This window comes from Bubalus bubalis, chromosome 12 (assembly GCF_019923935.1).
Source record: "Bubalus bubalis isolate 160015118507 breed Murrah chromosome 12, NDDB_SH_1, whole genome shotgun sequence".
In the NCBI taxonomy this organism is placed as follows: Eukaryota; Metazoa; Chordata; class Mammalia; order Artiodactyla; family Bovidae; genus Bubalus; species Bubalus bubalis.
Genome location: NC_059168.1, coordinates 85,709,977 through 85,735,833, shown reverse-complemented (window position 1 = coordinate 85,735,833; position 25,857 = coordinate 85,709,977). Strand labels below are relative to the sequence as shown.

The 25,857-nt window shown below is 45.7% G+C and overlaps 1 protein-coding gene across 7 annotated transcripts in view; it reads left to right on the top strand.

Annotated features, from left to right (window-relative positions):
- GREB1 (growth regulating estrogen receptor binding 1) overlaps window positions 1-25,857 on the top strand; it is a 133,734-nt gene that overhangs the window by 33,270 nt on the left and 74,607 nt on the right. The window contains exon 1 of one of the 7 annotated variants that reach the window (XM_044926238.2): window positions 15,853-16,144. The exons of the other annotated variants lie outside the window; for them this stretch is intronic. The gene's annotated coding sequence lies outside the window, so the exon portion shown is untranslated. Of the gene's footprint in view, window positions 1-15,852; window positions 16,145-25,857 lie in introns of those variants that run through there. 7 annotated transcript variants of the gene reach the window in all.

Here is a 25,857-nt window from a genome sequence, read left to right as displayed (position 1 = left end):
CGAGCCTTAGTTTCTCATTAGTAAGGTAAGAATTTTCAGTTCAGTTCAGTTGCTCAGTCGTGTCCGACTCTTTGCGACCCCATGAATTGTAGCACGCCAGGCCTCCCTGTCCATCACCAACTCCCGGAGTTCACTCAGACTCACGTCCATTGAGTCAGTGGTGCCATCCAGCCATCTCATCCTCTGTCGTCCCCTTCTCCTCCTGCCCCCAATCCCTCCCAGCATCAGAATCTTTTCCAATGAGTCAACTCTTCGCATGAGGTGGCCAAAGTACTGGAGTTTCAGCTTTAGTATCATTCCTTCCAAAGAAATCCCAGGGCTGATCTCCTTCAGAATGGACTGGTTGGATCTCCTTGCAGTCCAAGGGACTCTCAAGAGTCTTCTCCAACACCACAGTTCAAAAGCATCAATTCTTTGGTGCTCAGCCTTCTTCACAGTCCAACTCTCACATCCATACATGACCACAGGAAAAACCATAGCCTTGACTAGACGAACCTTTGTTGGCAAAGTAATGTCTCTGCTTTTGAGTATGCTATCTAGGTTGGTCATAACTTTCCTTCCAAGGAGTAAGCGTCTTTTAATTTCATGGCTGCAGTCACCATCTGCAGTGATTTTGGAGCCCAGAAAAATAAAGTCTTGACACTGTCTCCACTGTTTCCCCATCTATTTCCCATGAAGTGATGGGACTGGATGCCATGATCTTCGTTTTCTGAATGTTGAACTTTAAGCCAGCTTTTTCACTCTGCACTTTCACTTTCATCAAGAGGCTTTTGAGTTCCTCTTCACTTTCTGCCATAAGGGTGGTGTCATCTGCATATCTGAGGTTATTGATATTTCTCCCGGCAATCTTGATTCCAGCTTGTGTTTCTTCCAGTCCAGCGTTTCTCATGATGTTCTCTGCATATAAGTTAAATAAGCAGGGTGACAGTATACAGCCTTGACGAACTCCTTTTCCTATTTGGAACCAGTCTGTTGTTCCATGTCCAGTTCTAACTGTTGCTTCCTGACCTGCATACAGATTTTTCAAGAGGCAGGTCAGGTGGTCTGGTATATCCATCTCTTTCAGAATTTTCCACAGTTTATTGTGATCCACACAGTCAAAAGCTTTGGCATAGTCAATAAAGCAGAAATAGATGTTTTTCTGGAACTCTCTTGCTTTTTCCATGATCCAGTGGATGTTGGCAATTTGATCTCTGGTTTCTCTGCCTTTTCTAGTGGAGATTAAATAAAATCATATACATTGAATACTAATGACAGTCTTATTCTCTGTAGCTGCCCACTTCTTCCTTTCTTATCTTATCCTTGGAAGGCAGTAACTGTCAATCCTTTTAATGGATTCTTTTAGTGATTTCCCTGCCATTTCTAAAGGACATTTGTTGCTACTGGTTAATTGTTGAATTTTAGATAGTATTTATTAACTTCCCAATTTGGAAGTTTAACGTTTGCCCCGTTGTTCCCATACAGATACACACGTCCTGCCCTCAACCGTCCTAGTAGAGTTATTTATAATGTTTGATAGCTGGACTCAATTAATGCATGAATATGGCCAGGTAAACAGTTTGATGGCTGAGCCAGGTATGTGTTAATATTACTATTAGTTATTATCTTTTTCCTGCTAGCCTTTGTTTTCTGTAAAATTAGTCATTGTTTTTTTTTTTACCCATTTGTCACTGTTTATCTAGTTATTAGCACAAAATGGGCAAATGATAAGTGCTAGTAGGTATATTAAAAGAAAAGAAGAAACATGCCAGTTCTTCAGGACAAAGGTCTTCCCTTCTGTTACTTCCCTCCCCCCGCCCATTAAATTCTTAAATCAGTTTCTATTCTGGGACCGCATATAAATAATATTGAGACACAGTGGACCTAATTTGTTAGTAAATGCCAAAGCCAGTTCCATATGGCTCTTTTCCATGATGGTGTTGAAAAAATGCCAATGTTGCAATATCACAGAGTAACTCTGGGTAGATGATTCCATGAGGAACTAAGTTAATGGGGCTGAAAACGTCTCGTGGTGAAACTTGATCCAAGAGTAAACTTGGGCACCTGGTGGGCTGGGTGTACAGCATGTCTCCTGACCTGTCTTTTCTGCTGGTCAGCCTCTCTAAATAGCAAGACTGCACTTGTTCATTCAATTACACAGTACTGGTGGAGACAGCCAGGCATGGGCTGGACTCTGGAGAGTCTGTAATCAACAAAACAGATGTGGTCTTTTCCCTCACGAGTTCATGGTCTAGTGGGACAACACACTGTATCGTGAATTGTTGGTGTGGGAAGCGTTGTGAAAGAAGGCAGGACATGTCGCCATCTCCTGTCTATCAGTAGTTGAACAGAGTCTGCCACCTTGTTTGTTCTGCTGATATGCATTCTCCGGATCCCTTAGTTTCCCTTTCCTTTAACTTTTTTGAAGGCTTATCTATCTCCTTTCTGCATTGACACGAAAACAGCTGTTGAGTAGAGTGAAACCCACAAGATCTCAGAATCCGTCTTTCTCAGGCTGTAAAATCAACCTCCATCCAATAAGAAACTTGCTCAGGGAAACAGTGCAATGGGCATGGGGCTGGATTCTCCTGTTCCCAGCTGTCCACACTAGGAAAAGGCCCTGAATTCACGTGCTTGCTGCTGTGTCTGAGAAACAGATCACAAACATCCAGGGGTCACTATTCCGGTAGAACAGAAGTATGACGACTCTTCAAGGCTGGGACCTACCACTACTCCAAGTTCACATTTACATCAAAGTTAATGAGTGGCCGAAATCTCTTTCAAATCCATCCATAAAAGGCAAGAATTTATAAGGTGCAAACATACTAGGTGAAAGTAAGAGAAGTATTTGTCTGGATTAAATGTTCTAGTCTTTGCTTTTAAAATAATATAACAGTTTCTTATTATAAGGCAAAGGGTTGGACTGGGTGACAGTTCTAAGCCCCTTTACCTGTAAAACTTGTGTGACTGTAGACTGTTTTATAAAACCCTTTGCCAAGCAATGCTGTCTGCCAGGAGTACGTGGAACTAAGTCTGTATTTTCTAGGAGAAATCTTCAACACCAGTACTCATATGAAATGATACATGTTTGTCAAATTTCACTGTTTTCTTTGCTAGCTGTAGATATTTATTCTAAAAGAATGACCGGATAGCTTTTTTTTAGATTGAAAGTAATTAGATTCAGTGACTGGGCTTCCCAGGTGGCTCAGTGATAAAGAATCTGGCGGCCAACGCAGGAGACACAGGTTCGATTCCTGGGTCAGGAAGATCCTCTGGAGAAGGGACTGGCAACCCACTCCTGTATCCTTGCCTTGAAAATTCCGTGGGTAGAGGAGCCTGGGGGGCTACAGTCCATGGGGTTGCAAAGAGTCAGATTATGACTGACGGACTAACACTTTCTCCTACTTAATGTGTTCATTTTGCACAATGACTTTGAAAATTCCCATTTTCCAGGATTCATTTGAAAATAAAGGGAAGAAACTCTAAAAATAATGAAATTGCCAAATCTGTATTAGACCTGTGAAGATGGAAGAGTTCCCTTACCCCCACCAGGGGAAGTGAGAGTGACACTTAGTCACTCAGTAAAACCCCCTATAAAATAGTAAATAGAGAAACCAGAATATACTGTAGGACAGGTACTGAAACTACAAAATAAAAGTGAAAGAGTAATATTTACAGAAATTCCTTTTTGGTTTGGTAAGATAAACCAAAGGGATAGTTTAGGAATTTAGGAAGGGACAAGAGAGAAGCAGATAATGAATAAAGATATGAAAACATGCTCAACTTCACAAGTAAAGAGGAAACTGCAAATTAAAACTACAATGAGATACCCTCTAGCAGAAATTTAAATCTGACAGTATCGAGGGTAGGTAAGGATGGGGAACAACCGGACTTACTCACTCAAGCTGGCACAACATTTTTGTTCTAGGGGATGGTATTCTAGTAGCCTACGGGGTGGATAGCTCCCCCTGGAACTGTGTGGCAGCCTTGAGACCTGTGATAGTAATAGGAGATATGTATGATAATGTTTATACTTGTGTTATTTGTAACAACACACAAACAAAAACTATTCATAGAAGTAGCTCAAGTCGTCATCCGCTATGGAGTAGAAAAATAAACAGTGGTGTATTTACACAATGAAGTACTATACAGCTGTGAAAGCAACTCGCAGATCCAGGCAACATCATGGGTGAATTAGACAAAAAAAAAACAAACAACATGTCATAGAAAAAAATATACAGTGTAAGTCCACTCATAAAGAGTTTAAAAGATGTAAAACTAGACAATATGTTGCTTAGATTGAAACAAGTTAAATTAGCTTGTCAGATGCTTCATGCTTTTGAACTGTGGTGTTGGAGAAGACTCTTGAGAGTCCCTTGAACATCAAGGAGAACAAACCAGTTAATCCTAAAGGAAATCAACCCTGAATATTCATTGGAAAGACTGATGCTGAAGCTGAAGCTCCAGTACTTGGCCACCTGATGTTAAGAGCCCACTCATTGGAAAAGACCCTGATGCTGGGAAAGATTGAAGGTAGGAGGGGAAGGGGATGATAGAGGATGAGCTGGTTGGATAGCATCACCGAATCAATAGACATGAGTTTGAGCAAACTCTGAAAGACAGTGAAGGACAGGGAAGCTTAGTGTGCTGTGGTCCATGGGATCACAAAGAGTTGGACATGACTTAGTGACTGAACAACAGCAAGCTTGTCAAATGCCACGAAATGTCAAATTTCAGCCTCTAAGGCAAACCAACTGAAATAGAATCTTCGTGTTAACAAGATCCCAGGTGACCTATAGGCACACTGATGTTGACCTTTACTGAATAGGAAAACCAAAAAAAAAAAAGCTGAGTTAAATCTGTGTTAAATTTTAGGTTAACATTAAGTTAAACTAAGAATTTTGTTAAAATTATAAAGAAAAGCAAGCAAGTGATAAACATAAAATTTAGGGTACCAGATACCTGGGGGTATTGATGGATGAGAGCACATGAGTTGGGGGATACCAAACAGGATGAAATGTTCTTGTTCGTACACTGGAAGTGGGCACATGGATATTTGTTGTATCATGAGTCTTTATCAAGGGATTATAGTCCCTTGAATCTATTTGTCGCTTCCACTATAGAGTCAAGGCATTATAATCCCTTGATAAAGACTCATGATACCGTAGTGCTGGGAAAGAGTGAAGGCAGGAGAAGGGGACGACTGAGGATGAGATGGTTGGATGGTATCACCGACTCAATGGACATGAGTTTGAGTAAACTTCGGGAGTTGGCAATGGACAGGGAGGCCTGGCATGCTGCAGTCCATGGGGTCGCAAAGAGTTGGGCACGACTGAGTGACTGAACTGAACTGAACTGACTCTTTATCACACAAATATTTACAAATACCTTTTTGTATCTGCGCTGGGTCTTTGCTTCAGCACTCAGGCTGTTCGTTTTGGCACTTGAGCTTTCTCTAGTTGTGGTGCACAGGCTTCTTAGGCTTCTCTTGTTGTGGACCATGGGCTCTAGAACTCAAGGGCTCCGTAGTTGCCATGTGTGGGCTTAGTTGCCCTGTGGCATGTGGGATCTTAGTTCCCTGACCATGGATTGAACCCTCATCCTCTGCAGTGGAAGGCAGATTCTCAGCCACTGGATCACCTGGGAAGTCCCTATTTGCACAAATTTAATAAGCACAATTCAAAAACAGGAAGGAGTGAGAGGAAAGGTTGCAGCAATGTGTGACAGCTTCCTAGACGCGATGGGCCCTGAGGTTGGCCTAGAAGGATGGGGAGTTTGGCTTTTATGGAGGGAAGGCCATTCTGGATCTCCTTTGGGTCAGAGATGCTGTGTGCAAGTCCATCCAGCCCAGCCCAGCCCAGCCCAGCTCAGACCAGAACTCTGTTGGGCTCTGAAGTCAGTCTGGTTCCAAGAAGAAAGAGAACACAGGTGGTGGGCTGCTGTTAAGGGAGCAGGTGCCCCTGGCTCCCTCCCAGCTTCCGACGGTGACTCAGGCCTGGAACTGGAGGGCAGCTCTGGGGATGTGTGTTCCCCATTCAGCCCCAGGAGGGTTTCCAGTTCATCCTGTGAGTGCTGTCACTTGAAATACATAAGTATCTGTTGAGCGGGAGCTGTGGGCTGCTAAAGAGATGATGTAGCTTGGACTGTTCATTTTGCAGAGGGCAGATGACTGGCTTGCTGGGGAGTGGCAGTTGGGTCAGGGTGATTCCAGCACTCAGGTCCTCTCATCTTTTCCATACCGTGCTGTCTCCAAGTGGATCTCCAACTTGATGGAATTTTATGAGTGTAATCTGTCCCCACACCGAAGTTGTTTATGTGTTTGTAAAAAATTTAGGAAATACAGAAAATAGAAAGAAAAAAAATTTGCCCATAATTTCATTTCCCCAAACATCCAGTGTTATCATTTCAGTGTATTTCCTTCCAGTCTTTTTCCTATGCGTTTAAAACTTGCAACTACAGTAAAGTCTAAAAGGGTGCAATATACTTTCTCTGCATTCTGTCATTATTTCATGCTTTTTGTCATTGAAATGTGGCATACTAAATATGTAAGAAACTGTCTTGCTAATGAGTCAGTGTCAGCCAGAATAAAGTGGAAAATGTTCACTGACTGCTGGAGAGATATTTGGGGTAATTAATTCTTTTTTTTTTCCTTGCCTGTTTTTGGTGTTCAGCTGCTAAGTCTTTGGGACCTCACGGACTGCAGCACACCAGCCTCCTCTGTCCTCCACTATCTCCTGCAGTTTGCTCAAATTCATGTTCATTGAGTCAGTGATGCTATCTAATCATCTCATCTTCTGCCGTCCCCTTCTCCTTTTGCCTTCCATCTTTCCCAGCATCAGGGTCTTTTCTAAGGTGTTGGCTCTTTGCATCAGGTGGCCAAAGTATTGCATTGGGTGGCCAAAGTATTGGAGCTTCAACTTCAACAACAGCCCTCCCCACAATGAATAGTCAGGGTTGATTTCCTTTAGGATTGACAGGTGTGATCTCCTTGCTTCCAAGGGACTCTCAAGAGCATCACAATTTGAAAGCATCAATTCTTCAACATTCAGCTTTCTTTCGGAGAAAGCAATGGCACCCCACTCCAGTACGAAAATCCCATGGATGGAGGAGCCTGGTAGGCTGCAGTCCATGGGGTCGCTAAGACTGAGCGACTTCACTTTCACTTTTCACTTTCATGCATTGGAGAAGGAAATGGCAACCCACTCCAGTGTTCTTGCCTGGAGAATCCAGGGATGGGGGAGCCTGGTGGGCTGCTGTCTATGGGGTTGCACAAGAGTCAGACATGACTGAAGGGACTTAGCAGCAGCAGCAGCTTTCTTTATGGTCCAGCTCTCAAACCTGTTCATGACTACTGGTTATAACCTGTACCTCATCAATAAACACTCTCCTGGTTATTGTTATTTTGTGCTAGGAGCTTGGGAAACAGATGGGCAGAATAGGCTTCCAGGAGCTCCAGTCTGGAGCATCCATGAATATTATTCCTGTGTCTAGTGAAAGGAGAGATGGAGCGTTAACAGCTTCTTGGCCAGGATCTTGCTTCTGAAAGGCAGAGCTGATAATGTCCTGCCTCTGAGCAAAAGCCACAAAGTAATTATCTTTTCCTAAGCCTTTAGCTTTTGTTTTAAGGTTCACCACAAACTTTAGCAATGAAAAAAAAAAAAAAAAGTTCAGTAACTGGGTCATTCTGACCTAGAACCAACCAAAATACTTCTAATTACTGCGGCAGACAATGATGAATCATACTTAAGCTAGCTTGCTGCCTTTTCAGTCATATGCGTTCATAATCAGACTCATTGTTTCATTGCCAGCAGAACATTTGCTCCAGCTTGTTTGGGTTTGTAGGAGGAGATAAGTTTGCAGATCTTCCTAGCAGAGCATCTGCTTCGCTGCACTAGTGTAGTGGGGAGAGGTCTTCATGTTTATCAGCATTTAGGCTTCCTTTGCTGGGAGGGATTGGGGGCAGGAGGAGAAGGGGACGCCAGAGGATGAGATGGCTGGATGGCATCACTGACTCGATGGACGTGAGTCTGAGTGAACTCCTGGAGTTGGTGATGGACAGGGAGGCCTGGCGTGCTGCGATTCATGGGGTCGCAAAGAGTCAGACACGACTGAGCGACTGAACTGAACTGAGAGCAGGGCTGTGGCTTAGTCATTTTTCATCATGGCAATACCAATAAAAGCTACCATTTTTGAGCGCCGACTATGTGCTAGACAGTACGAAACATGCTTTATGGTCTCTTGGTGTCATTGAAGCCCTCCAACAATCTTATGATATAGGTGCTATTATCCTCATTTTGCTGAAAAAACAGGCTCTGGAAAATTGTTGTTTTTCAGTCATTAAGTCATGTTTGACACTTTCCAACCCCATGGACTGCAGCACACCAGGCTTCTCTGTCCTTCACTATCTCCCCAAGTTTGCTCAAGCTCTTGTCTGTTGAGTTGGTGATACTATGTAACTATCTTGTCCTCTGCCACCCCCATCTCCTCTTGCCCCCAGTCTTTCACAGTATCAGGGTCTTTTCTGGAAAGTTAAGTCACTCAAATACCCAGTATATGTAAGCTAGGCATGTTGAATGAGTGATTGAATTATTACTGCAAGCTAATGGAAGGCAACAGCTGAAGAGAAGACCTAGCCAGTATGAGCCAAAGACTTAAAAGGTTGTTCAGTTCAGTTCAGTTGCTCAGTTGTGTCCGACTCTTTGCAACCCCATGAATCGCAGCACGCCAGGCCTCCCTGTCCATCACCAACTCCCGGAGTTCACTCAGACTCATGTCCATCGAGTCAGTGATGCCATCCAGCCATCTCATCCTCTGCCCCCAATCCCTCCCAGCATCAGAGTCTTTTCCAATGAGTCAACTCTTCACCTGAGGTGGCCAAAGTACTGGAGTTTCAGCTTTAGCATCATTCCTTCCAAAGAAATCCCAGGGCTGATCTCCTTCAGAATGGACTGGTTGGATCTCCTTGTAGTCCAAGGGACTCTCCAGAGTCTTCTCCAACACCACAGTTCAAAAGCATCAATTCTTCGGCGCTCAGCCTTCTTCACAGTCCAACTCTCACATCCATACATGACCACAGGAAAAACCATAGCCTTGACTAGACAGACCTTTGTTGGCAAAGTAATGTCTCTGCTTTTTAAGATGCTATCTAGGTTGGACATAACTTTCCTTTCAAGGAGTAAGCATCTTTTAATTTCATGGCTGCAGTCACCATCTGCAGTGATTTTGGAGCCCAGAAAAATAAAGTCTGACACTGTTTCCACTGTTTCCCCATCTATTTCCCATGAAGTGATGGGACTGGATGCCATGATCTTCGTTTTCTGAATATTGAGCTTTAAGCCAACTTCTTCACTCTCCACTTTCACTTTCATCAAGAGGCTTTTTAATTCCTTTTCACTTTCTGCCATAAGGGTGGTGTCATCTGCATATCTGAGGTTATTGATATTTCTCCCGGCAATCTTGATTCCAGCTTGTGCTTCTTCCAGCCCAGCGTTTCTTACGATGTACTCTTCATATAAGTTAAATAAGCAGGGTGACAATATACAGCCTTGACGTACTCCTTTTCCTATTTGGAACCAGTCTGTTGTTCCAAGGTTGTTACCACCCAATTATTCTTTTTTTTTTTTTTTGCAATTTTTAAGCTCCAAATTTGAGTAGCAGTGGAGGGGAGGAGATTTCAGTGTAGGCAAATAACATAAGACATGGATGAGGGAATAGGTTTGTAACCAGCCAAAAGATCAGCTTGACATAGTAAAAAAAAGGGAAAAATACTTAAGTGTCAGTCACTGTGCTAAATACATAATCTTACTTAAAACTCACAGAACCCCTTTGAAGTAAGCCTTGTTATCTCTGCTTATGGGGAGGAAAGGAGCTCAGAGAGGATGTGGGAGGTTCCTGAGGTCACACAGCAACTGACCAGTGAGGGGCAGGATGGGAACCCAGGCACTGGCTCCATAGCAGCTTTTCCTGTAAACACAAGCCAGGAATGGAGATTTCATTAATTATGCTTGAATTTTACTTTGTATTTGATGGGGGCGGGGGTGGGGCACCCGGATGATACACAGATTTCTTTTATACTAACAAACCCAAGAACTGACTCGGTCCCAGGAAAAGTTTCCAGCTCAGTGCAGGGAAAAGGCCAAAGAGCTGATGAAAGATTTGGGGTTGCCAGAAAGAGCTTGGCGTGACTGGTGTGCAGTTCGATGATGGTGACCAAATTTTCCAAAACAGAATCAGCTTGCCATGTCTGTTTGTGTGCCCCCCTCCCCCACCCCTGACCCCGCCCCACCCCAAGGATCAGAGAACTCCTGAAAATGTGGTTTGGATACAGAAATACAGTCACACGGTCAGTTCTGATATAATGCGACAAGTTTCTAAAAATTACTGAGTCATAAAAAATTGCACAATGAAAACCACAGGAGTTATGGGAAAGTTGGCATTATAGGCATAGAACTCAAAAATTTAATCAATGACACATTGAAAACAAAAGGTAAATGCCTAATAGAAAAGGGAAGCACAGGGGACTTCCCTGGTGGCCCAGTGGTTAAGAGTCCTTACTTCCAATGCAGGGGGCATGGGTTCTATCTGTGTGTGTGTGTGTGTGCACACACGTTCAGTCACTCAGCTGTGTCCAGCTCTTTTCGACCCCCTCAGCTGTGTCCGGCTCTTTGCAACCCCATGGACTGTAGCTTGCCAGGCTCCTCTGTCCATGGGATTCTCTAGGCAAGAATACTGGAGTGGGTTGCCATGCCCTCCTCCAGGGGATCTTCCCAACCTACCGATCGAACCTGCATCTCCTGTCCCTTCTGCATTGCAGGTGGATTGTTTACCGCTAAGAATCCAGGGAAGCCCCTTTGATCCCTGGTCAAGGAATTAAGATCCTGCTTGGCCAAAAAAAAAAAGAAAAAAAAAAAGGGAAGCACAATTCTACATATGAGAAATGGCCAAAAAATACATAAAGGCTGCAATAAATATGGAGCTTGACTTAGAAGTGCAAGATGAATGGAGTTTTGTGTGCAGAAGTACTCATGGGAAGGGTTGGCTATTGTGAGTTACTGTGAAGGAGCGGAAGGAGAGAGATGTGGAATCATATGGAAAGTTCTAACACCAGAGACAGATGGCTGTGGTTCGTCATAGATACTGAGATTGGAGGTGGCTGGTGGGTGTTGGAGGTGTGTGGTTTGGTGTCTTCCTTAAGCAGCTCACTTCAGCTGGGCACCATTTTTCTGCATTCACCTTAGTGTTTCTTGCCAAGTAAATTACACCAAGGGCACACAGAATGCACAAAGTTTTCAAGTTGTTCTGTAATTTATTAATCTGTTGGAACAGATCTGTGGTTTAAAAACAAGAGGTGTAGCAGAACTGACTGATATGGAAATGTGTGTGGCCCATACCTGTGGCTTTTCCAGTCAGCTCTCTAGGTAGCCAGGCGTCCCTACTGGGGACTAAATGCATGTGTCCTCCCCACTCAGATTCACATGTTGAAACCTAATCTTTGATGTGATGGTATTGGGAGTTGCGGCCTTGGGGAGGTGATGAGGTCATGCGGGTGGCACCTTCGGGAATGGCATGGATGCCCTTTAAAAAGACCTCCAGAAAGCTCCCTCATCTCTTCTGCCACCTGAGGATACAGTGAGAAGCTGGTCCATCTATGAGCCAAGAAATGAGCTCTCACCAGATACCAAATCTGTTGGCACCTTGGTCATGGACCTCCCAGCCTCCAGAACTGAAGAAATAAACGTGTGTTTTCTGAGCCCTCCAGTCTATGGTGTTTTTTTACAGTAACCTCAGAGGACTAAGACCTTCCCTTGGCTCTAAACCAGAGGATGGACCAGGGGTCACTTCTAAGACGTCTTCCTCTCTGATTTTCGAATCTCTCACTGAATGGGCTGGGTGACAAAGTATGGCCACCCTTCCAAATCTCTCAGAGGATTATAATTATAGGGTTTTTTTTTTTTAATCCTTTATATATCCTTTTTTTTTTTTTTTCCCCTCTGGCTGCTTTAGTATCTTTTCTTCTCCTGGATGTTCTTGTCATGCTTTGGTCTTTCTTCAGAGGCCAGGTGACCCTTGGATCTTCATGTGAGTTTTAAAAAGAGAACATTGACTGGGAGATTTGCACCCACAGGTGGAGCTTGTGGACTGGCAGGGGTTGATTTTTGGGTGCTCAGGACAGCATTTTGGAGGCCTCTAAATACTAGACTGTGTCTACATTAGTGGCCCTAGTTCTCTTCGGTTGACTCAGTTTAACTGATTTCATGTTTTGCCAGGGGTGCACCAACTGAGTCCTGGAATTCCACATGTGGCCGTCGAGTGAGACAGGCAGGAGCCAAGTGCTCTGCATACAGCATTTCAAAGAAGTCCTCTGTTTTCGGCTAAATCCCAAGTCTGGGTTTCTGGAAGGCCAACCGGCTTCCTCTCGTTACTCCCCCTGTATCAGCCACAAATCTTCTCTCCAGTCTGGCTTCTGGAGTTTTGTTAAAGCTAAACAAAGACAGAAATGTTCAGGTCTCTTAAGGGAGGCCAGGTCCATCACACAACACAAGAGACTTTTGAGGTGGGTTTTGAAGGATGAGTAGGAGTTCATGTCATGAACGAGGTGTAAGGGCCTCCCATGCTCACAATGCTGGAGTTGTGAGCAGTCAGCGTCAGGCAGTACCAGATCCTCACAGTTGGTAGGAGTAGAGCAGATCGAACGTGATCTAAAAACTCTCAGGGAAATGGTTTGCAAAAGCCAAGGCATCTTTGTTCATTAGTGGTGGTGACCATGGTCTCCAGGACATTCTGTTGCACAGGTAGAGACTTTTTGCCTTTTGAAGGTCATCACTTCCAGCCTTTGTGGTCACACACACACACACACACAAAAACCAACACAGTTGGCTGCTAGTTTGGTGAATCTAGGGGCTTCCCTGGTGGCTCAGATGTTAAAGCATCTGCCTGCAATGCAGGAGACCCAGGTTCAATCCCTGAGTCAGGAAGATCCCCTGGAGAAGGAAATGGCAACCTGCTCCAGTATTCTTGCCTGGAGAATCCCATGGACAGAGGAGCCTGGCAAGCTACAGTTCATGGGGTTGCAAAGAGTTGGACACCACTGACCTACTAACACACACACACGTGGTGAATCTATCCATCCTTGTCACATATAAGGTGGAGGGGATTTGGCCGGGAGGTGGGGTGAACAGTATTTGATATGAAATAGAAGAGAGGGGTTTATGGCAAGGAGATACACTGACACTGAGCATAGATGTGCAGATGTAAATTCGGAAGGAAGGCTCTTACCAGACATACCCATTGGAGCTGACTCTCGGGTGAGCTCTCCTGTGCAGGCACCTGTTATTTTCACATCAAAAGCCTATTTTGACAGCAGCAGGAAAGCACAGTCAGTTCAAAGGTATGTAATACAGGCCTGATAAAGGCAATTCCTTCTTTGCTACTTTTATTCTCATGATGATAATTTATGTCAGTTTAAAATGAGCAAATTGTAGAAAATATTAAAGAAGCATTAAAAACATCTTGAATTGTTTCACTCTTACCATGGCCTTCAGTTCAGTTGCTCAGTCATGTCCAACTCTTTGTGACCCTGTGGACTGCAACACGCCAGGCTTCACTGTCCATCACCAACTCCTGGAGCTAGCTCAAACTCATGTCCATCGAGTCAGTGATGCTATCCAACCATCTCATCCTCTGTTGTCCCCTTCTCCTCCCGCCTTCAATCTTGCCCAGCATCAGGGTCTTTTGCAGAGTCAGTTCTTCGCATCAGGTGGCCAAAGTATTGGAGTTTCAGCTTCAGCATCAGTCCTTCCAATGAATATTCATTGGCCTATACCATTCATGGTCTATACTGTTAGTATTTCATATGTGCCCTTCACTGTTCTGAGTACCCTCTGCATATTCATTCGTGGAATCCAAACAACACCCCTAAGAAACTGGTACTTTTATCCCTTCTTTCAGATTGCGGAAACCAAGACACAAAAGGTTAGGGAAGTTGTTCAGGGACAAATGTCCATTAAGTCAGAACTGAAACCCAAGCCCGGGTCAAACTCAAGGTATCTCTCTCTAGATATGTTGCTTTTGTTGTCTAGTTGCCAAGTTGTGTCCGACTCTTTGTGACTCCATGGACTGTAGCCCGTCTGGCTCCGCTGTCCAAGGAATTTCCCAGGCAAGAATACTGGAGTGGGTTGCCATTTCCTCCTCCAGGGGAGTCTTCCCAACCCAGGGATTGAACCTGAGTCTCTTACATCTCCTGCATTGGCAGGTGGATTCTTTACCACTGAGCCACCTGGGATGTGCCGCCCCACCCCCACTAGATGTCTCTTTCTATAATAAAATATCATATGCTTTATATGACATATATGTGTATATACGTATTTCTCTCTTTCTATTTCTGTAACAATTTAAAATCTTTTCCTTGCCAAACGGTGCATCCTGAGTGTATCCGTATCATTTAAAAACTTCATTCACAAAGCCACTTCCTTGTGGATTGTTGCTCTGATTACATTAATTAGATCATAAACAAGGCAGCGTTGTGTTTACATTTTTAAAATTATATACCTTAAAGCATGAAAATTAATTATCTCGAAAGCTCATAAAATTGAGAAAGATCTTTTTTCCCTATATCTGTTTATAGTTAAACATCTAAGAATAGCCTTTACCTTGTTAAAAAAAAAAAACCCAAAGCACCTGCGTACGGTTATTGGAGACTGCATGAAGCCTTCCTTTCCTGTTGGACGTTTCTGTGGTTTTTAACACCGTGACAGGGCTCTGAGTGGTGGACCGTGTAGGCCCTTCAAGCAGGGTCACTTCCTTTTCAGTCCCCCGGGTCCTCAGATGTGATTTCCTCCCCCCAGACCCCGCCGCTTGAGAAAAGCCCGGACAGGGTTTGCGCGGTGTGTGGGTGGGATGGGGGGCGGGGGCGGGGACTCCCGCAGTATCGCTTAAGCAGGGCCACCAGGGGGCGCTGCCCTACCTGTCCTTGAAGACCTGGAGACAGGTGGGTTCTCACCTGCCTTGCTCGGGAGTAGGGGCTCAGCCTGGAGGAATAGGTCTGTGACACGGGGCTCTTCCTTCCACCCCATCCATGGTTGTTTTGAACACTGAACCTTGAAGCAGCTGAGAACTCTCGTTGCTGTCTGAGACACCAACAAGAATAATCCCGTCTTTTGGGCTTTGTCACAAAAGGCAGATGACGTGGGACCCCCTGGGATCCTGGCCAAGTCACCTTGTCTAGCAAATGGAAAACCCTGGAAAGAAAATAAAAATCAAAGTTAAAGGGATCTGGCACATACGAGGGGGGCACCCATGATTTCTTGTCTTCCCCTTTTCCAGTTAGAATTTGAGCAGGATTCCCCGATTTCCAAGCATCAGTTGCAACCGGAATGTGTAGGAAGATACAGACAAGAGCTGTTGTTTTCCATGATGTCCAGAGGGGTAGAAATGACTTCAGAAGAGAAGTCTGAAAACGAGCCTCTGTGACTTTTGGGGGAAGCTTCTGAGCGGGTGTGTCCCCTGCTGTGTGTGCCCAGCCCGAGGCGGCTCTTTGGAGGGCCGCGTGCCTCCCCGGGTCGGGGCCACATCTGCGGTCTTCCAGGGGCCACGCGGGCTGCCCGGTTCCCTGGGGCAGAACCGGCGCGCTTCCCTGACCCTTTGTTCTCTGCGCGAGAAGATGTGGTTCCATGCCAAGTACAAAACTTTCATGTTTGAAAAGACTGGGTTTAACTGCTGGTGGTCAGACCAACAGATTGGTATGTACCTACATGGAGAGCACTCTGACCCAGCAAAACACTTCAGTGCTAAGAAGATGGAAAACCGTGGCATTTGCCATCTGACCCAGCAGGAGCCTGGGGCAGATGGAGCTCAACTTGGAAAGTCTGCTGCCGCTTTCTTTTTTTTTCCCCTCCTGGTTGTTGTAGCCCCAGGAGCAGATATTGCCTTTGAAACCTTCCTGTGGGCTGGCTTGGCCCGCCTCTGCCTCCCTGGGCAGAGGCTAGGGAACCAGGGTGTCAGGCTGCCCGAATACTTGGCACTGTTCTTGGGGGCATCAAGGGCTCCCTGCATGATCAGAGGCACACCCCCGGAGGCGGGGGCTCGGCAAGCGCTCGTCCTCCACTGGGCTCAGCCTGCTCCTGGCTGGGTGCTTTCTGGACGCCTGCAATGACCAGCTTCTTGTAAGGTACAGTGTGTTCAATGTTGGGAGCGGAGTGCCTGCTTTAGGGGTGGTGTGGGGGTTGGAGAGGTGGGCCCTGGCTTTCTGGCTTATGAATAAGATGGCCCTGGCCTGTGTCAAGCAGAAAAATGGCAAAGTGTTTGTCTTTTCAGTAAGCTGAGTGAATCCACTTAATGCATTTGTTTCCTGATTTTTTTTCTGTTGGAAATGTTATCTGAAGGGATTGGAGCTATTTAGTTTTGCACAAGGTGGACCCAAAACAGCAGAGAGTCTGATTATAATTGCTAAGGAAATGAGCCTCACTCTGTGGATCCTGCCTGGTGGACTCTGGAAAGAGGTTGTTTTTTTTTTTTTTTTCCTGTAGTTTCTTCCTCCCTGCAAATCTTCCCTGGCTTTTTTCTGAAGGTGCTTCTCTCCCCTTTCAGTTCTCCCAGCGGCCAGGGGGTGGGGACATTGTGTTGGCTTTGTGGCTCCGTTCCAGAGCGCTTAAGCAAGGTCCCAGAGGGAGCGCCACCTGGCATTGTGTGGACAGATGTCTGGGTGGCGTGGTGCTGCGGTGGTTTTGTTGGGCAGGACCAGCCCTGGTTAGAGAAACAACAGATTAGACAGAAGTCAAACCCTCAGCCTGCTTTTCTTCCTTAAACAACACCTGTGGAGTTTATGAGTTCCTCGAGGGAAAATCTCAGAAATCTGCATGAGAATGGTGTTTCCTGCCAGGAAGACCTCAAAGAGTTTATAGGATGCCATCCTGAAGCCTGAATGCGTTTATGGCCATATCATATATACGGAGCTGATTCTCCCTACGCTCCTTGAGCATCACGCCCACTTTCCTCCTGGAGGGCCCACCAAGGACATGGGAAATGTCGTCTTGAGAGGCCTTTGCTTTTGGTTTTGTTTTCTGAAACTTTGGGCTCATCAGAGAAAAGTTGTCATTCTTGTGTTTTGGCTGAAAGATTCTTAGCTTTCGCTGTAGGGATGAGGGAGGAGAAAGGAACAGGGATCCGTGGCAGCTCAGATCTGAGCTGGAGTCTGGGATGCTGACTCTGGGTGCGGCCCGGTCGGTTACCTTCCGAGAGGCCCTGAGGTCAGCAGGGATGCTGGGAGAGGGCCCTCTCTCAGAAAGGGCCGTGTGGGAGGGTCTGAGGTCCTCAGGTGTGCTTTGGGTGTGACTCAGAGCGGAGGCAGATGGCAGAGGGAGCGGAAGACAAGCCTCTCAGAGGTCATGGATGGGTTTTCTCTCTCGCAGACTTGAACCCCAGTCTGCACTCCAGGGCACGGCCGTTTTCTTCTCTGCTGTGGTGCCCTCTCCACGTGAGGCTTTGCATGTAGCTCAGCGGATGCTTGTGAGGGAACACAATGCGAGCGAGGGGATGGCTGGAGGGTGCACTGAGCTCCTCTGACATCCCCCGGCCTCTCCTCCAGCACTGTGATGGCGACACCACCTTTCTAAGTCCTGTCTCCCCCTCATTCAGCCTCCACAGGAGCCAGGCTTTTTGCCCTCTTGAAGTGAAGTGAAGTCACTCAGTCATGTCCAACTCTTTGTGACCCCATGGACTATAGCCCACCAGGCTCCTCCGTCTATGGGATTCTCCAGGCAAGAACACTGGAGTGGGTTGCCATTTCCTTCTCCAGGGGATCTTCCCGACCCAGGGATCGAACCCGGGTCTCCCACATCACAGGCGGAGCCACCAGGCTTTACCCTCTGAGCCACCTTTCAGGCTATGCCCTCTGGAGTCTCAACATATTGCAATATTCTCCTACATTCCTCCTTAGGAAGCCTAGGCAATCTCTCTGCCATGCAGTCTGTTCTGGCTGGCTTAAAGTCCTTGCCTGACTCTGCAGGGTTCAATCTGACCGTGTTCGCAGGGCTCAGTCTAGACTGGCCCTCGTCACCCTCTTACACTCGTGCTCCATCATCTGGAAGGACGTGCATCACCAGTCACACGTGGGTGTCACCCCCCGGGATCCCGCCTGCATATGTTGCCCACCTCCTGCCCGAATGCCCTTCCTTCTCTCTGGCTGGCAAACCTGTGCTCATCCCCTGACTCAGCTCTTCCCGGAGTTGCCCCGAGACTGACCTGAGTCAGAACCTCCCCTCCCATCTCGTTTCCTTCAGAGCTGCCCTCTTGCCTAAATCCCTGCTGAGGCAAGGGTCACACGGCCTTGTTTACCTGCGCTCTCCTCCCTACCTGCGAGTTTCTGCAGGTCAGGGACTCTGAGGCTTTCACTTTCACCCTGAGCTCCAAGGGGGAATGAAATGTTTCTGCCGTGAATCCAAATTAGACTGTTTAAGCGTTGCAGGTCAAACCACGAATCTAAGAGGGAGGTTCTCTGCTTCTTACGTGGGAGGCAGAGAACAGACACGGAGTTGTTAATCAGTGGCTTAGGACAGACCCAGCTGTCTGACCTTGGGCCTGAGACCTTCCAGACCTCCGGCCGTGTCTTCTCCTTGAGCCTGGGGTGGCCCCGGGTGGAGGGTGGGTCTCTCTCTCCGGCTGCCTGGGGGTAATGAACAGAGTTGATGGCTGCTCCTTTGGCAGACCCGCTCCCAAGAAAGTGTTCTGGGCTCTGTGGGCAGTTAGTGAGTGTGGTTGCCCCCTGCGGCAATTGGAGCTTGTGCGGAGGTGGGGAAGGCAAACAAACTCTGTGTGGCTTTGTTGGGGGAGAAACCTGGAGCCCAGTGAGAGTGCTGGGGGGTGGGGGGCAGAAAGGGGAACCGTGACCATTGGCCTTGGTGTCAGCCAAGGGAAGATCAGGCACAAACAGGGCCCCCGGGGCAGGAGAGTGTTCACGAGGAAAGAACAGAAGTGTACGTTGTGTGCTTGGATGCTCACGGGAAGGGCTCCCCTCTGACCCTGCTTGGAATAGAAGATAACCAAGTGAGTTCAGGTAACACCTGGGGCAGAGAGGCATGAGTGAAAGTGAAAGTCGCTCAGTCATGTCCGACTCTTTGCGACCCCATGGACTATACAGTCCGTGGAATTCTCCAGGCCAGGATACTGGAGTGGGCAGCCTTTCCCTTTTTCAGAGGATCTTCCCAACCCAGGGATTGGACCCAGGTCTCCCACAATGCAGGCAGATTCTTTACCAGCTGAGCCACCAGGGAAGCCTGAGAATACTGGAGTGGGTAGCCAATCCCTTCTCCAGTGTATCTTCCAACCCAGGAATCGAACCGGGGTCTCCTGCATTGCAGGTGGATTCTTTACCAACTGAGCTATCAGAAAGACATTAGGTAATACCCTTTCTGGATGACATCCCGGGGGGTTGAAATGGAAACCTCCTCTGTGTCTGCTTGGTTCCTCCCTGGGGGCTTCCGAGGCTGCACGCACGCTTTCCGCTTTCCCACAGCACCATGCTCCATCTCTTTGCCGTCTTCACTGTAACCTTGAGCACGTGGTCTCCTTCTCCCTCTGCCTCCTCTTAGGACTTATTATATGAGAAAGAAGTGACTAGAACAGTTCCTGTTGTCAAGGAGCTTCACATCTTGAGAAGAAGGGAGAGAAGCTGTGTGGAAATGATTGCTATCTATTCGGAAAGGTACATTGCAATCGATGTACCCCTAAAGGAAACCGGTTTAATTGTTGCTACTGGAGTACAGTGAATCAAGTCAAGATCTCTGACCTTCTAAGTTGGCATCTAGAAAGGAGATTTATGAGCAGTTAATTCCAATTTAAGACAGAAAACTGGAATTTGTTAACATCCTATATGCCAACAACCCTAGACATGTTAGTTCACTTAGTCCTCATTATCACTCTGGGAGGTGGTTTGTATTTGTATTATGCTTATTTTAGAATTTTCTTTCTTTCTTTCTTTGGCTGCACCGGTCTTAGTTGTGACACACAGGATCTTCTGTTGTGACACATGGGATCTAGTCCCCTGACCAGGGATTGAACCCAGACCCCCTGCATTGGGAGTGAGGAGTCTTAGCCACTGGGCCACCAGGGAAGTCCCTGTCTTCGTTTTACAAATGAGGAAATCGAGGTTCGGAGAGGTTAGGTAACTTACCCAAGGCCACACAGCTCAAAAGGAGCATAGTCATAAATTAAGCTGCTGTTGGTCTTATTCCAAAGTACATGCTTTTTACTACTCAGCAGACAGATTATGGGGCTTCCCTGGTGGTAAAGAATCTGCCTGCCACTGCAGGAGACACAAGAGACAAAAGGTTTGATCCCTGGGTCGGGAAGATCTCCTGTGGAAGTACTTCCACTCCAGTTTTCTTGCCTGAGAAATCCCATGGACAGAGGAGCCTGGAGGTCTGCAGTCCGTGGTGTTGCGAAAAAAATCTTAGTGACTAAACAACAACGAGGCAGATTATGAGCACTTTTGCGTTTGAAAGATTGTTTGCAGTTGGTGAAGTCCAACTTGACTGAAGGGTTTAATATCTCACAATCAAAGGGACCTGCAGGCCTATCTCTGAGAGTCCTGCTGGTTTTGACCTAAGCGGACACTATGGCTTAGAACCTAAGAGTTTGCGCCCAGCACACCGCTGGGCTCAAGTCTCCACACACAGAGGGACCCAGCAAACAGGGTGCAGGTGAGGGCGCGCCCACATGTTAACTGGAGATCTGGGTGGGGAAGGGCTGGCTCTGATGGGTGAGCGGCAGCTTTATTTTTATGAGCGGAGTGACCAGTGTGCAGCAGCCAGGGATACGCAGAGCTGGGTGTTATCTCAGGAAGTGAGATCCAGACATTCCAGGAACTAATAACTGTTGTTGACAGATAGGAGCCCTGGGTTTAAGTAGAGGTGCCTGGTTACTTGACCAATAAAAGGCAAAGTGCATGGTGCTCAGAAAGGAACAGCGGAATCACTGTGGACCCAGAGTTAAGCTGGACACAGCACTCTTCAGGGTCCCCAGGCAGTGCTGGTGAGCTTTTTTCTGTTTTAAAGGGTTTTTGATGTGGAGCTTTTTTTAAGTCTTTATTGAATTTGTTATAGTACTGCTTCTGTTTTGTTTTGTTTTCTTGGCCCTGAGACGTCTTAGCTCCCTGACCAGGGATTGAACTTGCACCCCCTGCATTGGAGGGTGAAGTCTTAACCACTGGACCACCAGGGAAGAGCTTTTTTTTCTTGTTTTTGTATTTTTTAAAAAAATATTTATTTATTTAGCTTCACCAGGTCTTAGTTGTGGCACATGGGATCTTTAGTGTCAGCATGTGGGATCTAGTCTCCCGACCGGGATGGAACCCAGGCTCCCTGCATTCAGAGCCAAGAATCCTAGCCACTGGACCACCAGGGAGACCCCCCTGGTGAGCTTTTAAAGTGAAATGGATTTTCTGCCACTGGGGCAAAACTTTTGATAATTCTATTCTTTAAAAAGTAAACAGGAAAATGTCACTTCAAGAAAAGGCTGGTGCGAGCATATTTTTCTTTGGAAGGGCTGGAGTCTAGTTTAATCCCTGCTTTAATCTCCAGGAAAGAGCTGATCGGGCTGTCAGAGAGGGGACACTGTCCAGACCCTGGGGGCTGGCCAGCTGGTGGTTTGTTCTTCCTCTGAAGCTGCAGTGAACCTGGTCAACCTCCTCCGTCCTGGAGACCTGGTTTCAGGTAGCATTCTTAAAATGCTCTTGATTTTCTTTGTCTGGCTAGAAATGTGTCTTTTTAAGTTTGGGGCTTTTCATTTGCTGAGGCTGTGTTTTCTTGTCATGGCAGCCCTCATTTTGGTAAAATGCTACTAAGGAAGAGCCCAGGATTTCTAACCAAAAGATTTGGCATGTTTGGACAAGTGGACACCATTAATAAAAACAAAAAGAACTTGAAAAAAATGCTCCCTTTTCTGAAATCACTAAAAGCCACGATTCACTTACTTAGGGTCCTTCTAAATCTAAAATTGTCTCAAATGTGACATTTTGGACATTCTCTTCAGCTCATCCTGCATCAGTTTCCAAAAATATAAAATGAGAACCATGCCATGTGCATTTTTAGGGCCATGGTGATGATGAAATAAATGATAAACATAAACCGAGAAAAAGGTCTGCACCAAGTGAACCTAATAACTGATGACTATTATTTTGATTCTTAAGTAAAATGCCCTTGGGGTTTTTGTTGCATTGCTAAAGGAAATGATAAAGATGTGAATGAAGACAATAAATGCTTTTAAATCCCAGACACAATCTCTTCATGCAAAATGAAGATAATAGTACTTTGGCCACATGACTGCTGGCACAAAATCGATATTAAACAAATATTGGTTTTCTTATTCTTTCATTCAAACTTGGCCCCTAAATATATGTGTGTGCTAAGTCGCTTCAGTCCGACTCTTTGCAACCCCATGGTCTATAGCCCACCAGGCTTCTCTGTCTGTGGTATTCTCCAGGCAAGAATACTGGAGAGAGTTGCCATGCCCTCCTCCAGGGGATTGTCCAACTCAGGGGTCGAACCCACGTCTCATATGTCTCCTTCACGTCTCATATGTCTCCTCCTGTCTTACCACTAGCGCCACCTGTGAAGCCCCAAATGTATGTACATATATATATATATATATATATATGTATCAGATCAGATCAGTCGCTCAGTCGTGTCCGACTCTTTGCGACCCCATGAATCGCAGCACGCCAGGCCTCCCTGTCCATCACCAACTCCCGGAGTTCACTGAGACTCACGTCCATCGAGTCAGTGATGCCATCCAGCCATCTCATCCTCTGTCGTCCCCTTCTCCTCTTGCCCCCAATCCCTCCCAGCATCAGAGTCTTTTCCAATGAGTCAACTCTTCACCTGAGGTGGCCAAAGTACTGGAGTTTCAGCTTTAGCATCATTCCTTCCAAAGAAATCCCAGGGCTGATCTCCTTCAGAATGGACTGGTTGGATCTCCTTGCAGTCCAAGGGACTCTCCAGAGTCTTCTCCAACACCACAGTTCAAAAGCATATATATACACACACACACATATATATATACACTTCTGTCTGTTGATTTATAAATTGCATAATGGACTCCAGTGTATTCTGTGTATTGTAAAATATATACTGACAAATAATATCATGATTAGAGAAAATATATATGAACAGGGGTTTTTATATTTTCTTTTTTGTTCTCCTTGGATGTAATTCTGCGTCTATGTGTGCATGTATGCTAAGTTGCTTCAGGCGTGCCTGACTGTTTATGACCCCATGGACTGTAGCCCTCCAGGTTCCTCTGTCCATGGGATTCTCCAGGCAAGAATATAGGAGTGGGTTGCCATGCCCTCCTCCAGGGGATCTTCCCGACCTAGGGATCAAACCCACATCTCCTATGTCTCCTGAATTGCAGGTGGATTCTTCACTGCTGAGCCACTGGGGAAGCCTGTACTGTATATGTAAACTGTATATGTAAGGACTGTAATAGGACTAATAGGGTCAGTCATATGGTTCAGTGAGTATGGGTAGAATCTTCTGTGAATGGGTGCCAAGTCTCTTCAGTCATGTCCAGCTGTTTACGACCCCATGGACCGTAGCCTGACTTGCTCCTCTGTCCATGGGATTTCCCAGGCAAGAAAACCAGAGTGGATTGCCATTTCCTCCTCCAGGGGATCGTCCCATCCCAGGCATTGCACCCCAGTCTTGTACATCTCCTGCATTGTTCAGTTCAGTCGCTCAGTTGGGTCCGACTCTTTGCGACCCCATGAATTGCAGCACGCCAGGCCTCCCTGTCCCTCACCACCTCCGGGTTCTTTACCAACAGCGCCACCTGGGAAGTCTCCTATGAGTAATTGCAGGGTTTTATGGGCTCCCAGAGCACATTTAGCACAAGAGGATGTCTGGTTTTGGGTGTGTGTGTCTGCTTAGTCTGGTGAGGCCAACTTTCCAGTGCTGTCCTCTGGGAGTTTGGAAGAATGCTGTAGCTTTCTGTAAAACTGGGAAATGCCTTGTCACCACTGGCAAAAACCACTAGCAGGTAATGGTAATACAGATTTATAACCCTTCAGCTGAGGGTGTCTGAGATTTTCAATTCTGCCAGTTTAAACTTATTAACACCGTGTTTCATGGAAGATTCTTCAAGATGGGCTTTTAATTCCAGACCAGGCATGAGCTATGTGTCATTAGACAGCTGTCCCAACCTCTCTGAGCCTTAGTTTCTTCATCTATAAAGTTGGGATACAGATGGGGAGAGAAATAATGATCTGATAGGACTGTTGCTAAGATTAAAATCACTGATGCTTACAGTGATGCTTAGCAGGGTGGCTTGCCTTTGCCGGAGGTCTGTAGTTCACCTGATCTTCAATTGCTCTTTTACTTAGATTCTGTAGGACATCCGTCATCAGTTTTTATGACTGCATTTTATTTATTTTTTTAAAGTAACCTTCAGTTTTTAGTAAAAATAAACTTGCTCTCAGTCCAAAAAATTAAATGTTATAAACTTTAAAATGAAGAGTAGGACTTCCCTGGTGGTCCAGTGGGGGAGGACTCTGTGCTTCTTTTGCAGGGGACACAGGTTCAATCTCTGGCCAGGGAAGTCAGGGCCCACATGCTGCTCGGTGTATAATGTTTTTATTTCTTAGTGCATATACAAGTTATGTTTACTCTATACTATATTAATGTGCAATAGAATTATGTCTAAAAAATGTATGTACCCCAGTATTGCTAAAAAATATTAACCATTATCTCAGCCTTCAGTGAGTTAGAATCTTATTGCTGATGGAGGGTTGGAAATATTATGAGAATTACCAAAAATGTAACCAAGACAGGAAGTGAGCAAAGCCTGTTTTTTTGTTAATTTTTATTTTTTATTGATGTATAGTAAATCTACGAGGTTATGTTAGTTTCAAATGTACAGCAAAGTAATTCAGTGATATGCACGTATATACATATATATATATATGTTCTTTTTCAGATTCTTTTCCATTCTAGGTTATTACGAGCTGTTGAGGAGAGCTCCCTGTGCTATGTACTAGGCCCTTGTTGTTTACCTAGTTTATATATAGTAATATGTTTATATTATAGTTTATATATATTAATATATAGTAATATGTTTATGTTAATTGCCACTCCTAATTTAACTCCACCAGGCCTCCTGCCTCCAGGTATTCCCTCCAGTTTTATTCCAAACATCTCTGTCCACCTGACCTGCTTAAAACATGACCTTTATCATTATAAACCCCTCGTTCTGAAGCCTCAGGGTTGTCAATTACTAAAGTGGGCTTCCGTGGTGGCTTAGCAGTAAAGAACTCACCTGCCAATGCAGGAGACCCAGATTCGATCCCTGGGTCAGAAAGATCCCCTGAGAAGGATATGGCAACCCACTCCAGTATTCTTGCCTGGAGAATCCCATGGACAGAGGCGTCTGACAGGCTATGGTCCATGGGGTTGCTAAAGAGTTAGACATGACTGAGCCACTAAATAACCACAATAACGACAAAGCAGTGTCTAATTTTTACTCTCACTTTTGTTTTTTTCCACCATAGTTCCATCTTCACTACTTGTCAAAAGCCCTCATTTTCTTTTTCTAGAGCATGTCTATATTCGTGGAGCTTTCTTGCCTTTGTACCTTCCTGTTTCTTTCTCAATTGCTGGTCTCAATTTTTGGCCAAAAATACCCTACTCTTTCTTTTGGCCTATTTTGGGTACCAGCCTCTTTGAACCACTCAAGTTCTCATTGATTCCCCCTAAGACCTCCGCCCCCGCCTTATGTTGTAGAAATTATGGACTATAGTACTTTTTGTCACTTGTCATTTATGATATGATCTGACATTCTTTTAATTTATTTGGTTCCATCTGATCTTAGTTGTGACATGCAGGATCTTTAGTT